The following is a 15,579-nucleotide window of genomic DNA, read 5'->3' as shown; positions in this document are numbered from 1 at the left end:
ATAAATCTTTTTGAAACCAATTGGTAACTATGAAATTACAGCAAAAAGAATTTCCATGTCCACAGATCAATTTTCTAGCATTGTAACTGCATGGACTGCCACAGAAGCAAGCATAGATCTGATCCTGCTCCCGCCCAGTGAGATGATCCTGTGGAGTATTAGGCAGCATGTGAAAACAGTGCATTATATTGGGCAGCCCAATTGTACAGTAATACATCTTCATTTCATTCGTCCCCAGAAATAGATTTTTGAATGACCACAAGTGGGTCTCTCTATCCAGGCAGTTGCACTAAGGAAAAAGAAAAGGAGAAGAAATTTATCTAGCTAAAACCCAATTGGGGCTTCTTCTCTTTTCTTTCCTTCTTTTTTGTTTGCACTTGTGCTTGGAGAGGTGAGAAAAGGTGGTGAGGGACAGGCACCTAGCACTCTCCCCTTTGATTAAAAACATCTTTTCTCTCTCTTAGGTCAAAATAATACAGATGACTTCAGTTTGTCAGCCCATGGATCTCTCAAAGAACTTGTGTCGCAATGGCCTCCTGCATTTGATGAAGAACAAGAAGCAGATGAATTTAAATATATATACATATTACAGGACACACACACACACACACACACACACACACACAAAACCACACACAAACCAATTCCACTTGACCTCCTTTCTAAATGAAACAGACAAATATGCAGGACACGCCCATCCTGGATTTCCTGAAAGCAGGCTCCTTTCTCCCAGGCCTTTAAAGTTCAAAAGGAGACGCGTTGGTGCCCCCTGCTGGCCTTTACTAACTCCTAGGCAGCCCAGCCAGTCAACCTCTGTGAGCTGCGAAGTCATGGGGCACATTAGTTTGAGAGCCCCGTTTTCTGCACTCCATACATCTTGATAGCACCACAGCTACTTAGGCAATGTAATTGCAAAAAAGACAAACAAAAACATGCCACGATGACCTTGTAACCGAAGTTTGAAATGGCAGGTCGTTTGCCCTAAAGGCTGTACCGTACATACTTGCCTTAACCCACCTGCGTTGTGTGCCCGAGAATCTCAGTGCAGACATCCCTGAGTCAATTCCTTTAGGCTAACACACTGCTATTCATTCCGAATGAGTTCGAGTCTGTGTGTTTCGTGTCGAGAAACAAGACTGAATAACTCAGCAGCTCCAGTGTGTCTGTGTAAGAAAACTGCCAGCTGTCAGCAAAGTGCATTATGTAACGTTGAGCCTCCCTGATGGCCAAAAAGAGACAAGTACCAATAACAACAACAATAATAGTCATCTTTATAATTATTAGGTATGGTCTTCTGATGGGGTTGGGGTGGGACAAAGTAAAATTTATTAATCTACTAACTCATTAATCTATTGGGAGCAGAAAGCAAAAATGGCTTAACTCACTGATTTTATTTATTGCACTCTAGGTGCTTTTATAAGTATCTACAAATGTCTTTTACTAACACAGAAAACAGCTGTGGATTTCTATCAACCAAGGCCAACTGACTATGTATTAGCTATGTTTACTCTTTTATATCTAATTCAAACGGAAGACCCGATGTAGGTGAACTTTCTTTTCTAACTTCGGCATACAAGATTATTTTTTGGGTGGGTGGGGGGGAGCAATAGTTACCTTGGTGAAATATTTGAGATCTCTTTGTGGTATTTGGGGGATCTGTTGTGTGTTAGAGTGTATTTCAATCCTCCTGTATTATCGTGGCAGAAAAACTGTGCTGTTACGTAGTTGGCAAACAAGATGCCTTTGGAAACTTAATAGTAGGTCAATGTGTCTATGGAATATTCTGAACTCCTAGGAAATTTTGTTTTATATTATCAAGCATTATTTGGTTTTCATTAGTGGAAAACATAATTAGCTCAGGCTTATCAGTAACTCAGATGAGTCATGATTTTCTGGGATCCACTTGAGAAACTAAAATCAAATTTTGTTGAACTAACGCCATCTTTAAGTACGGTGAAATTCAGACTGGGAAATTTATAAATTGTCATGGAGCAACTTTTCTCTTTGATTTTTATGAAGTTTCAGTTATTGGGTAAACCTCCTTTGGACCTTAGCTCATTCCGATAAAAATGGTCCCATAACTGTGTTGCATGAATGTTTGTAATGTACACAGGCATATACATTTGAAAATAATAAAGGAACAAAAGTTTACCATTGGAACATAAACCACAAACATACATTCCAGCACATGTGCTTGGATTTTTCTCAGTGGCTTGCATATGTTTGTCCATACGTACATGTATAAAATATACAATTGCAAATATGTCAGTGAAACCTCATATAATGCTTTTATAGTGACATGCATGTTTAATGTACAAGAAAAATATTTACCAATGTACTGTCTTTTGACTCCTAAAATATACATACTATACATGCCAGAAACTATTCTAATGTGACTATTGATGTAACTATTAAAACGAGGTTTCACTGTACATTCATGCTGTGAAGAGATTCAACCTTATAGTACATGTATATGGATACAGACAATGAGCCCTCATATTCCCGTTTTAAGTTACAGCCAGCTTACCACCAAATCACTACCATCACCACCACCAAAATTTTCAAAAACAGTTGTTGACTACTAAAAAGTAATCAGTGGACAGGCCTTTTTTTAGGAGCAGTAAGCACAGTGGTGTGATTCTATCTGGGAAAACATCTAAGTTGTACAGCTGTATCCTCCTCAAAATCCGGTGAAGAATGCTATTTTTCTAGGCTGAGCTTTTGTTATAAACCTAATATTCTGAAGGCAAGAGTTACAATCCTGATGTGTCTTTTTTTTTTTTCATTTGTTAATTCTGAATGTATTTTTAACAGAGTGATTTTTTTGACTTACTAGTGTAATTTGCATTTTAAAAATAAATGGAAAAACAATGAAGTTTCTGAGCCATCCCTGAAAACCCCTGCTGCTTCTCACAGTGTATTTGATTATGTCATTGACAGGGAAACCCTGTCAAATTTACATGAAGGCACTGTCATCTCTGCAGTGCACGGATGTGTCAGCAATGAAAAGAAACTGCCTGGTTGGGGCACCGTCCAGCTCAGTCACAGGGGACACGTACTTGCATTACCTCCTGACCCTCAGGCCTTGACTTTGAAAGACGGTCTGCAATGGACCTACTGTCTTTTGGAAACCTTCCAGATTTAGAGTTAGTATCAAACTAATAATTGATAAAGGTGTTAAGACCCTGTGTTAAAAAAACCTTTGGTTAAATTATAGGTAGAGTTTTTTTTTTTTTTTTGGGGGGGGGGTTATTAAATATATTTTATTTTCAGTAAAATAATTTCAGCTACTTATTTATTGCCCCTTCTATGACATAATCAATTGTGTTATTAGAAAATTGATATTCCCCTCAACATAAAACAAATGTAATGCCATGTTATGGGGTAGGAGAGACAAATAGAAAAGATGAAGCCCTGGCAACGGATTATGTAGCCCTTCATCTCAGCCAAGGTTCACTCTAGGCACTAAAAGGAGAGAGAGCCACTGGCTCACCTGCTTCAGGCTTAGGGGCCACTGAGGCGGTGGGGGTCCAGTGCAGACATACTGCAGCCCCTAAAAGTCAAAATACTCAAGTGGGTTCAAAACAAGGACAGCTTTGAGGCAGTATGTCAAGGAGCTGAAGATCAACTCTCAATCCTTGATTTGTCAGTTGCATGGGGAGAGCCTTGTAAATGATCAAGCCTGATCTTACTTTTGTTCCCTGTGTGAAAAGTCTGCTGTGATGGTGTTCATTGAAGTTGATGTGGATGACTGCTATGCCGTCAAAGGCACACAACATCTCAGTTGCCTAAAAAAAGACAAAATCAATAGGTCAATCATGAATATACATATGTATTTACCTTAAATAAAAGATTCCTTCTTCGGCAGGTCTCAGTTAAATAAATCATGAGCTTGGTACATAACAGGCAGAACTAAGGTATGCATTTGGTAAGTACTGAAAAAAAAAAAAAAGAAAGAAAGGAAGGAAGGAAGGAAGGAAGAAAGACTCTCTGATACAGTGAAGCCAATACCCTTCATTTCACTATGATATCAAGAATGAATGGGCCCTTTTCTTTCAGAATTATAAACCCATTTTTAAAAATAGGTCATTTTTAGAACAAACCTTTGAGATCCAAAATCTATTCATTATACAGACAGTAAGATAAGGCCTGGAGACATTAAGAAATTCCACAAAGTGAGCATGTATTCTAAAAATGCAAATTAACTCACATTCCACAGCAAATTCTTGTGTGCAATCTGATCAGAATAGAATAAATCAAATCCCAGACACTATCAATTGACCCTGGACTTTGTAAATTGAAACAAACCTTGAAAAGGATTTTTGTCCAATTCTCTTTTCATTTTATTACATCTACCTTTCACCCACAACCAAAAAACAAAACAAAACAAAAAAGAACAAAATCCATAATAGACCTTATATGTAATTTACAACAAATTAGAATATTGAAACAATTGTTCTTTTGATAGCGATGGGAGAAAAATATCAGATACATTTGTCAATTCTACACCTTTTTATTCAGCAAAAATTTAAACTAGATTAATACTTTCAATGATTATATTTGCAACTGAAATCTGCGTCAAGTATTATGAGTTATGGTTGCCAGTGACAACACAGAAAATAAAGGTGAGTCTGTATTAAAATGGATGAAAGCAGATATTTTTATATTCTCTAGAATGAGAACAAAGATCATTTTTAAAAAATCTTTAAACATTATGGAATTTAGAAGCAATGAGAAAATTTTGATGGGGGATAATGAAAAGTCATATTGGTAAGTTAAATTCATAGAGGAAAGAAACCCCTTTACAAGCCACAGGTTGATGCTCTTGCACAGGCTAAATTGTTACTAAAATTAATGTCAAGCTTTTCTTTAAGAGTGCCTTAATAATGTGGCACCTTAATAATGAAACAGTTATATTTTTAACTACTTCTTCTACCCTCATATGAATTGAAGCTATAACAACAAAGGAATTAAACAACTCCCCCAAAAAGATGGCAAATTGATGCTGTCACCCCAAGAATGATGGATTGATTCAATTAATCAGTAAGTCATTCCTAAGAGTCCTTCAGGGAGTTATTTACCAGAGGCATACCCCGTTTATTCCCTTCCAGGAGCCTGTCATTTTTCTTCATTACTCTTCTAGCTTTACTCGTTATATCTTTGGGGGATATGCTGATCTCCATGTGCAGAAGGTTTTGCACGCAGCTGTCCAAACATAAATCTTCCAAACTTCAAAATAGAGGCCACCGGAACACCTGAGCCTCTTGTCATTGTTATTTCAAGCTGACCAAGACCATCTCAGGCTGGAGTCAGACAAATGGACACTGACTTACAAGTAGTAATCGATGGGGAAGTATCAAATTGACTAAAGGCTGGAAAAAAAAATCGTTCATTCATAAAGATGTCACTACCTTGTGCTCCATTCTGTGGAACCAGCCTCACTATGGATGACCTCCCATTTCCAAAAATAGACAGGTACAGATGGACACTCTGAGAAGCTGGGACCTATGCTCACAGCTCATGGAAAAACAGGACACATTCAGGGATCATGTAGTTTTAGCTACCAACAGAAATTCTCCAACATGAAATGTTTCTACTTGTAATGGGCCAAATCATCTGTCAGTTTAGTTCATAGACACAAAGGATTCTACCACACACCTGTTAGAATGACTATTATCAAAAAAAAAGAAAAAGAAAACAAGATTGGTGAGGTATGTGCCAAAAAATGGAAACCTTGTACACTGGTGGTGGGAATCTAGATGATGAGTACAACCATTATGGGAACCTTTTAAATTAAAAATAGAGCTAATATGTGATCCAGTGATGCCACTTCTGGGTACATATGCAAAGGAAAAGAAATCAGTGTGTTAAACTGTACTCCCATTTGTAATATAGACTAGATGTGGAATCAAAGTGTCCATCAAACAGAAGTATGAAGAAAATGTAATAGGTAGATAGATATAGATATATGAATAATATTGAGCTTTAAAAGAAAAGGAAATCCTGTCATTTGTGACAACATGGACAAATCTGAAGGACATTATGTTAACTGAAATAAGCCATGCAAAGCAAAGATAAATACTGCAAAATCTCACATGTAAAACCTAAAAAAGAAGTTATAAAATCAGAGAGTGGAATGGAGGTTATCAGGGTCTGGGAGGTAGGGAGGATTTACAGATATTGGTTAAAATATACAAAATTCCAGCTAGGAGGAATACATTCAGGAGATCTGTGAGATAACATGGTGACTGCAGTCACCTAATAACTATAATATCAATGACTATAATAATAGTGTGCTCTACTTAAAAATTGCTAATAAATTTTAAATGTTCTTACTGCATAAATATAATAAGTATGTGTGATAATGGATATGTTAATTGTTTTGAATTAGCCATTGAATAATACCTACAGTAAAAAATTATATTGCTGTATACCATAAATATACACAATTCTTGTCAATTAAAAGACCTCACCATGCACAAAAATCAACTCAAAGTGGATCAAGGACTTAGGCACTAGAATAGAGACCCTGCACTCACTAGAAGAAAAAGTAGGCCCAAATCTTCACCATGCTGACTTAGGAACTAACTTCCTTAACAAACTCCTAAAGCACAAAATGTGAACCCAAGGATCAATAAATAGGATGGAATCAAACTGAAAAGCTTCTTCACAGCAATAACATGAAACAATCAATAACATGTAGAGAGAGCCTACAGAAAGGGAGAAAATCATTATCACACACACCACAGATAGAGCATTAATCTCCAAGATGTATAAAGAACTCAAAGAACTTAATACACACACAAAAATACCCCCAAATAACCCAATCAATAAATGGGCTAAGGAACAGAAGAGACACTTCACGGAAGAAAAAATGTGATTGATTAACAAATATATGAAAAAATGTTCAACAAATCTAGCAATTAGATAAATGCAAATCAAAATTACACTGAGATTCCATCTCACTCTAGTAAGAATGACAATTATCATAAATACAAGCAACAATAAGTGTTGATGAGGATTCGAGGAAAAGGATACACTCATTCATTGCTGATGGAACTACAAATTGGTGCATCCACTCTGGAAAGCAGTATGGATATCCCTTAGAAAACTTGAAATTAAACCATCATTTGACCCAGCTCAGCTATCCCACTCCTTGCTCTATATCCAAAGGACTTAAAATTAGCATACTACAGTGATACAGCCACATCAATGTATATACCAGCTCAATTCACAATAGCTAAACTATATAACCAACCTAGGTTTCCTTCGACAGTTGAATGGATAAAGAAGTTGTGATATATATATATATATATATAATGGAATATTACTCAGCCATAAAGAAGAATGAAATTATAGCTCTGCTAGTAAATGGAGGAATCTGGAGAATATCATGCTAAGTAAAATAAGCCAATCCCAAAGAACCAAAGGCCAAATGTTTTCTATGACATGCAAATGCCAATTCACAATAAGGGCTGGGGTTTGGGGGATAAATAGAGGTACTATGGATTAGACAGAGTGGAGTGAAGGGAGGGGAGGGGTTATGGTGGTAGGAATGATAATAGAATGAAATAAGCATAATTACCCTATGTGCATATATGATTACATGACCTGTGTAACTCTACATCCTGTACAACTGGAAGAATGAGAAGTTATACTCCATTTATGAATGATGCATTCTACTGTCATGTATAACTATTTAGAACAAATAAAAAATTAAAATCAATTAATTTTAAATAATAATATTCAAGAAGAAAATAACTGGAGAGGAAATCCATTGATAAATCTTGCTATCAAGGATGGTTACAGAGTTTACTTGACTCAGTGAAAAATAAAAATGTGAGTTTCCCTCATTCAAAAATTAAGAAAAAGTACTGGTAAATGTGGTCAAATACAACACATTTCTCTTTAACAATATTTTATTACTTATAAAGTATAATTATGGTATAATACTAATACATGAATCACAACATAGAATTATAAATTATAAAAAGAATGTTTAAGTGTAATAATTTTGTATAATACAATGAATATAATACTTTATTAATAGAATATCTTGATTGATCATAAGAATTTTTTCTGATTTATTTTTCTAAAACTTTATTAATAAGTCATCAAAATGTATACTTTTAGCAAGTTAATTTTCAATAAGTGTAACAGAAGTTGATTTAAATCACTCCTGGCAAATGCACCACAATTAATTTTTTTATTATTTTGAATTTTGAGGAGTATCTTTCTGTGGATGTAACTATTACTGGAGTTGTTAAAATGTTTTATAGACTTTGACAATATTGGGACATATTTCTAGTAAATTATTTTGAAAATGATTATGTAGATAATTTTGAATATAAATTTTAGTCATCTATACCTGAAGATTCATGGCACAGTTCTCCTAAAAGGATTTAATTTTTCATAAATATCAGTCATTAAAATTCAAATTAAAAAATTGCTTTTTAAATATCACTACTTTGTATTTGTATTAAGCCACTTAAAATTAAAGTTAAAATTTTAATTTTCAATATTTAAATTATTTTTAAGTTTTTAATCATCTGTATTTTAATGAAATTTCATTAGAATTCTGATTTTAAATTTAAATTTAATTTCAAATAAAAACCTTTTCTGTGGTATATTAGTGTTTTTCCTGACATTTCTCATAATTTGTTGATTCACTGAAAGTGGCTTCATGATTTTTTTATAATTCAAAATACCTGTTTATATATTCTAACAATGATTCTTCAATTACAAGAAAAATAATTTGAATCTGAAAACCTGAGTAGCTGGAGAATATGCTGGCTGCTGAGGAATAGGGGTGGGGGGGGCAGTCAGCGTGCTTTAATGGACCATGTGCTGCTATGTATGCCTGAAGTACCTGAAATGCAAATTTGGGATGACTTTGCCATCTAAATGCTTGGCTGGATTAAGCATCTGATGAGGATGGTTTTCAACAAGTTGGAGTAAGCAGGCAATCAGTGCTTTGGTCTGAAAAACCATATGAATTCATCTGGAAGTACCATAAGGAAAATTGTTACTAACTTATCTCTAATTCCGTATCATAAGAGTTCAATTTCAGCTGTGCAACAGAGTGGAGTCCCAACCATCCAGGAAAGGAGGCAGCGTTGTCTTTTGCTGATATTGGATGGGTAGCCACAGAAGAAGGAGAGTAGAGAACTCAATAAGACTAAGGACAGAGGTAAGGTCAAAGCCACCTCTTCAAAATGACCTTCCTTTCTTTAAGAAGCCCCCAAGTAGGCATATTTCCTTACCAAAGACTGCAACCCTGACCAATGAGGAAGCCCTGCAGAGAAGATCCATGCACTTGTAAATGAACTTGCTGTATTCAGACCTCGGATTACCAAAAAGTGACCCTGCAAGAGCAACAGAATCTCACTGCAGTAGATGCCTTGGATTCTACCACATCTATTACCACAGCCCCAGCACCACCACCACCTCCCATCCACCACTCCACTAGGGCTCCAGCAAAGTAAATCTGATACTGATCTGATTAAAGAGTGAAGAGAGCAAAAAGCCAATGCTGGAAAGATTTTGGCTAAGAATAATCCAAAGAAACCAGATGTGCCAAATTTGCTAGAGATCCTTAAAAAGATGGATAGTGTAAAACTTCAGTCAGTCAAGAGTCAGAGGAAGATGTAAAGCCCAAGCCAGTGGGTGCTACTGGCCCTGCTGCTCTCTCAGCAGAAGCTCTGAAAAAGAAGTGTGCTTATGGATATTGAAGCAAGGTGAATTTGAAAATGGAGCTACAAAGCCTGAATCAGAGGCCACCTCACAGACAGCATTGTTGGGACCACACATGTTGAAGGCTAAAGGAAAAGTAAAGGCTTTAGTTGAAATGTTTCAAACTCCTACTAGACAATGAACTGAGAAAGACTCCTGTTTCAACTGGTGGGTGAGGGCTGAATTTGGCTGGTAGAAATCAACACTCTTTAGTAAATACCTGACTTTAGTATTCCGTGGTCTCCTTTTAACCTTGGGGATTAAGCAATGATAAAAGCACCATAACTTTGTTTTGCTTTTATGCTATGGTCAGTTCTGGAACTTCCCACAACCTACTGAATTCTCACGTTTTTCACAAATAGCCAGGATGTAGAGGTTTCGAATCTTGCAAACATTTGTAAGATTTCAGAACATAGAAAGGACATTTAAGGATTTTACTATGCCTTTTAAAAATTCTTAACACTAATTTATCTGGAATAATGTTTTATATACATATATTTGGATCTAAAACAGTTCAAAAATTGTTACTGAAAGACAAGAAAGAAAAATAATTTAATAATAATAATTTGTCTTCCTCATTAATAACTTATTTACTTATACATTATTTAATAATAATAATATTTTGTCTTCCTCACTAATAAGTTGTTTATCTGAAGTTTCATATGATGATGGAATTTTTTCTATCACTGCAACTACATTGTGTAGGTTTAATTTCTATTTGTAAGGCTATGGATATTTGTATTGCAGTGTTGCAGTAGTTTTTAGAACTAGAGACTCTGAACTCTTTCACCAATTCTAGTAACTCTCTGACATGCTTTATTGCCACATGCATGAGTTTGCTTTTACTTTGTAATAATTTACTGACAGAGTCTATTGCCTGAGCACCAGAGAATAATTGGGCAGGAGCTGCAGGACTTACTCTCCTGGGAAACTGACAGTCTTATGTTTTCAAACAGTTTGGGTCCCTTTTATTCCCTGGATACAGCTGTTGCTTATGTTGTTGTTGCTTCTGTCCCCACTGCCAGTCTAGGCTCCTATTCCTCCCCAGTCACCTGTTCAGCCCACTGGCTCCCTGAACTGCCCAGAAGCCCATGTGTTCATGCGGGGTGGCAAGGCCAATTGGTCTGCACACTGTATATACCCAGGACCCTGAGCAATGTCACTGGGATCACAAACATTTGCATGGGTATCCCCTCTGCTCACTGCATGCTCAAAATAATATTTCATGAACAGGTCTATAAAGTACCAAATCTTCTGAGAATGGGGACCACGTGCAACTGCACATCACAAGTCCATGAAGCCAGTCCCGCTTGCTAGAGAGGCCAAGAGCAAATCTTTCCACACCTACTGCCACTTCATCCTTATCCCCAATTTTTTACTAACATATTACACTTGTTAGTGAAAATATTCCTCGGATGCTTTCCTAAGAACGATGAATGATTATGTTTCCAAAACGTCCAATGTACTGGGTGCAGTGGCACATGTTGAAATCCTACCTACTCCATAGGCTGAGGCCGGAGGATTGCAAGTTCAAGATCAGCCTGGGCAATTTAATAAAACTCTGCCTCAATACATATATACATACAATACACACACACACACACACACACACACACACACACACACACACATATTATGTGTTCAATCTCCAGTGCTGCCATCCCTATCCCAAAAGGAAAAAAAAATATATGTATATAGATAGATAGATAGATAGAATACCTTGTGTACTAAGGCTCAAAACTTTCAACTCTGGTTACATGAAAAATGAGTCATGTTTTTATTACACTTCTATTAAAGAGATTTTATTTGGATACCTGAAATTTATTATATTGCATAGGTATTAACATTTCATGTTTACAATATTTTTTGGAGGGGAGGTACTGAGGATTGAATTCAGAGACACTCAACCACTGAGCCACATCCCTGGTCCTATTTTGTATTTTATTTAAAGACAGGTTCTCACTGAGCTGCTTAGCCCCTTGCTTTTGCTGAGGCTGGCTTTGAACTTGCCATTCTCCTTCCTCAGGCTTCCAAGCCACTGAGATTAGAGATGTGTGCCACCATTCGGCCATGTTTAAAATTTAACAAAGCAATTCTGGCTCTGTAAATTGAAGAAAGAATTTAAAACAAACAAGGGTTATTTCTTAATAAAATTCAATAGAATTGTACAAGAAGACATGTTGAGTTAATCATAGTATGTTCCCAATGCATTTGAAATAAGATGGATTTGTTGTTTAAAAGCATGAAGAAAATACACAACTAATTATAAGGACTTGAATTGAGATGTCAAATGACTAAATTGATATTTGTGTAACTGAGGATTACCCTTCTTTCTTCATATTTTCTTTGTGGATATACTTTGGAAACATTAACATGCAAAAGCCCCCTTATATTTTTTCTCTTTTGTAATTTCCTGCAACGTAAGATAACACTATTAAGTATAGAATAAGTTTCATACAATATTCTGCATGGTTGCTACATCTAAATGGAAGACCCAAATTCTACACCTAGTTATTCTGTCACCAACTCCTCAGTTCCAATCTCTGATGAAATGTCCAGAAAGTAGTTCATCATGCACATATAAGTAACTACATTTTTCTTTAGAATGTGAGACCCTATCTCTTTGAATAATGTCAATCTCACTCACTCAGAATTGATAATTCTACCCTATTCAAGGAATAACATCTGTTCATTCTACTCCCACTCTCTCCTCCCACAGAAACATTCAATTTGAACAAGAAATGGAATTTCTTGATAACAAGGGCCATTGTGCAGAGAGTAATACAGAAAGAGACTAGAATGATCCCTCCCCTGGCTTCACTGTGGTCCTACCATGACCACAAAACTCCTTCACAAACACAATTTCCCTGTCTGCTCAGAGAGAAATAAAAGCACAGTCAATCCTGGGGAAAACATGGCACTTATAGTATACCATGTTAATAAATTATCTTCTCCGTCCGTTCCACTCGTGCTTGACATTTAAACTTGAAACTAGCAGAGAAGTGCTGAGCTATAACAGAAAGACACCTAGAGAGGAGCAAGCCAGTTCATGTAAAGTATTTGTTTCCAGTGTCATTTATTCTTTTTTAACATATTTTTTTAGTTGTTGATGGACATAATACCTTTATTTTATTTGTTTATTTTTATGTGGTGCTGAGGATCGAACCCAGAACCTCACACATGATAGGTAAGCACTCTACGCTGAGCCACAAACCAGCCCCCACTTCTTTCTTTTGATACAGGACAGTGTTGAGTTTAGGCTGAAGACAAGTAGAAGTGCCACCGTGAGGCCCTCGGGCCACTGTTATTTCCACTGCATCATACGGTTGCTGATGATGTCATATCCAGCCCATTTCCAGTAATTTGCCCCTGAAGACTGGATGTGACGCAAAGAAGAAAGTCTCTAAAATTGATCAGCTATCTACTTCTAAAATGTTTATGAGAGTTTGTTGTAATATTTGCATAATCTATCCATTGGGATTCACATCAGTTTAGAAAAATATAGATTTTTTTATAAAACTGAATATTTGTCAGAGAATCATAACCTAATTGACTTTTAAAGAGTTCACTATAATACAAACACATGCTTAAAATGTAAGTACTACAGAAATGTATAAAATGACAAATAGGTCTTTCCCCTGCACTCATGCCTCCTTTCATGTACATTTTCCATGTAGTTAGTTCTTTGTGTGGTACTTAAAAGTGACAGAAATGAAACCTGGCACATGCCATTCTTTGCTTTTGTTCACTTACTAATTTACCTATACCCTTCTCCCTCGCTTTTAAAAAACAGATGGCAGAGTATATTCCATTGCATGGAGCACCATAATTTATCTAATTATTCTTCTATTGATAAACCTTAGGTAGATTCAAGGAGGTGGGTATCTAATTATTCTTCTATTGATAAACCTTAGGTAGATTCAAAGAAGGGGGTGTTTTTGTTTTGTTTTTTTAGTAACAGAACATTTTTGGAACATTTTTATTATAATTACTAACACATATTAATTATACAAATTGACACTTTGATATTTCTATTCATGCATAAGTCATGCATGAAACATGTCTATCCAACCTCCTCTATTTTTTTTAAATCAGGAATTTAACCCAAAGGTGATTAACCACTAACCCACATCTCTACCCCTTTTTATTATTTTTTTATTCTGAGACAGAGTCTTGTTAAGTTGCTTAAGGTCTCACTAAGTTGCTGAGGCTGGCTTTGAACTTGTGGTCCTCCTGACTCAGCCTCCTGTGTTGCTGGGATTACAGGTGTGAACCCCAGCATCTCTTACTCTTAGCCTCACCTTCCCCCCAGCATACTGTCCAGTCATTGTAAGTTCTTCTTAATTATATTCTGTCCCCGATCCTTTTTCCCATCTTTAGTGACCACTATTCTGTTCTGTACTTCTTCAAGATTGACTTATTGGTTGCCTTAAATAAAGGAGAACATGGTATTAGTCTTTCAATGTCTGGCTTGTTTCACTCACCGTAATGTTCCACTGTTACATCCATGCTGCTGGAAATAGGAGGATTTTATTCTTTTATGACTGAGTAGTATTCCATTGTGTCAGTATATCACATTTTCTTTATTCTTCATCTGAGAAAAGACATCTGGGTTGATTCCATATTTTGGCTATCATGAATAGTCCTGCAATAAACATGGAAGTACAATTATCCTTTTGACACAAAGATTTTAACTCCTTTGAATATATACCCAATAATGAAATTGCTGAGTCATATAGTAGTTCTATTTTTAATTTTTTGATGAATTGCTGTTTTATTTTCTACAATGGCCATACTAACGTACATTTCTACTAGCAGTGAATAAAATTTCCTTTAACATCCTCACACCATTTGTGTTTTGTTTTGTCTTGTCTTGTTTTTGATGATGGCCATTCTAACTGGGGTAAGATGGTATCTCATTGTGGTTTTGATTTGCAGTTCTCTGATCACTATTGACATTGAGACATTTCTCAAAAGAAGGTATATAAAGGGCAAAAAAAAAGACATGGAAAATGCTCAGTAACACAGAACTTTTTAAATGTGTCACTTTTATGAATATTCACTGTTTTAGTCAGCTTTTCATTGCTATGACTAAAGAACCCAACCAGAACAACTGTAGGGGATGAAGAAAAAGTTTATTTGAGGGCTCACAGTTTCAGAGGTCTTAGTCCACAGAAGGCCAGCTCCATTCCTTAGGGCTCATGGTGAGGCTGAACACGATGGTGGAAAAGTGTGGCAAAGGGAGGGAGCTCACACCATGATCAGGAAGCAGAGATAGTCTCTACTCTCCAGATATAAAATATATTACCCAAAGCCATGCCCCAATTCCCACCTTCTCCAGCCATACCCTACCACTTCAGTTACCACTTAGTATGTCCCTATTGAAGGACTAAATCACTGATTGGGTTAAGACTGTTATAACCCAACCATTTCCCCTCTGAACCTTCTTGCCTTGTCTCACATGTGAGCTTTTGGGAGACACCTCACATCCAAACTGTAACATTCACATTAAATAAGATATGTACTCAGTTAAAAATCAAAAATGTCCTTTACCCCTGTCCCTTAACACCTGGCTTCTCTTCTTCAGGTAAATTATAGTTATACATTCCATGGGCATCCTTCTTCAGAATGTCTATGAATTTGTAGGTACTTATTTCATAACCATACTAGACCATTGTTCTGCACCTGACTTTTCTTCACTTCACAAAATACACTGAAGATCTTTATGTGGCAGTGTTCACAGTCTTCAATGAGATCTATTTCATATCCTTTGATTATCACCAGCTCTCATTTTTAATGAGAATTTCTGGTTTTGCTTCTTATTTCTAAAATGAGAATTATATATTT

At 36.1% G+C, this 15,579-nt stretch overlaps 1 pseudogene; it reads left to right on the top strand.

Moving 5' to 3' along the window:
* Positions 1 to 8,904: 8,904 nt before the first annotated feature.
* Positions 8,905 to 9,874, top strand: LOC143401833 (mitochondrial fission regulator 1 pseudogene; annotated as a pseudogene).
* The last annotated feature ends 5,705 nt before the right edge of the window (positions 9,875 to 15,579 follow it).

Source organism: Callospermophilus lateralis, chromosome 6 (assembly GCF_048772815.1).
Source record: "Callospermophilus lateralis isolate mCalLat2 chromosome 6, mCalLat2.hap1, whole genome shotgun sequence".
Taxonomy (NCBI): Eukaryota; Metazoa; Chordata; class Mammalia; order Rodentia; family Sciuridae; genus Callospermophilus; species Callospermophilus lateralis.
The sequence above is the reverse complement of the archived record's forward strand: the minus strand, read 5'-3'. Positions and strand labels throughout refer to the sequence as shown.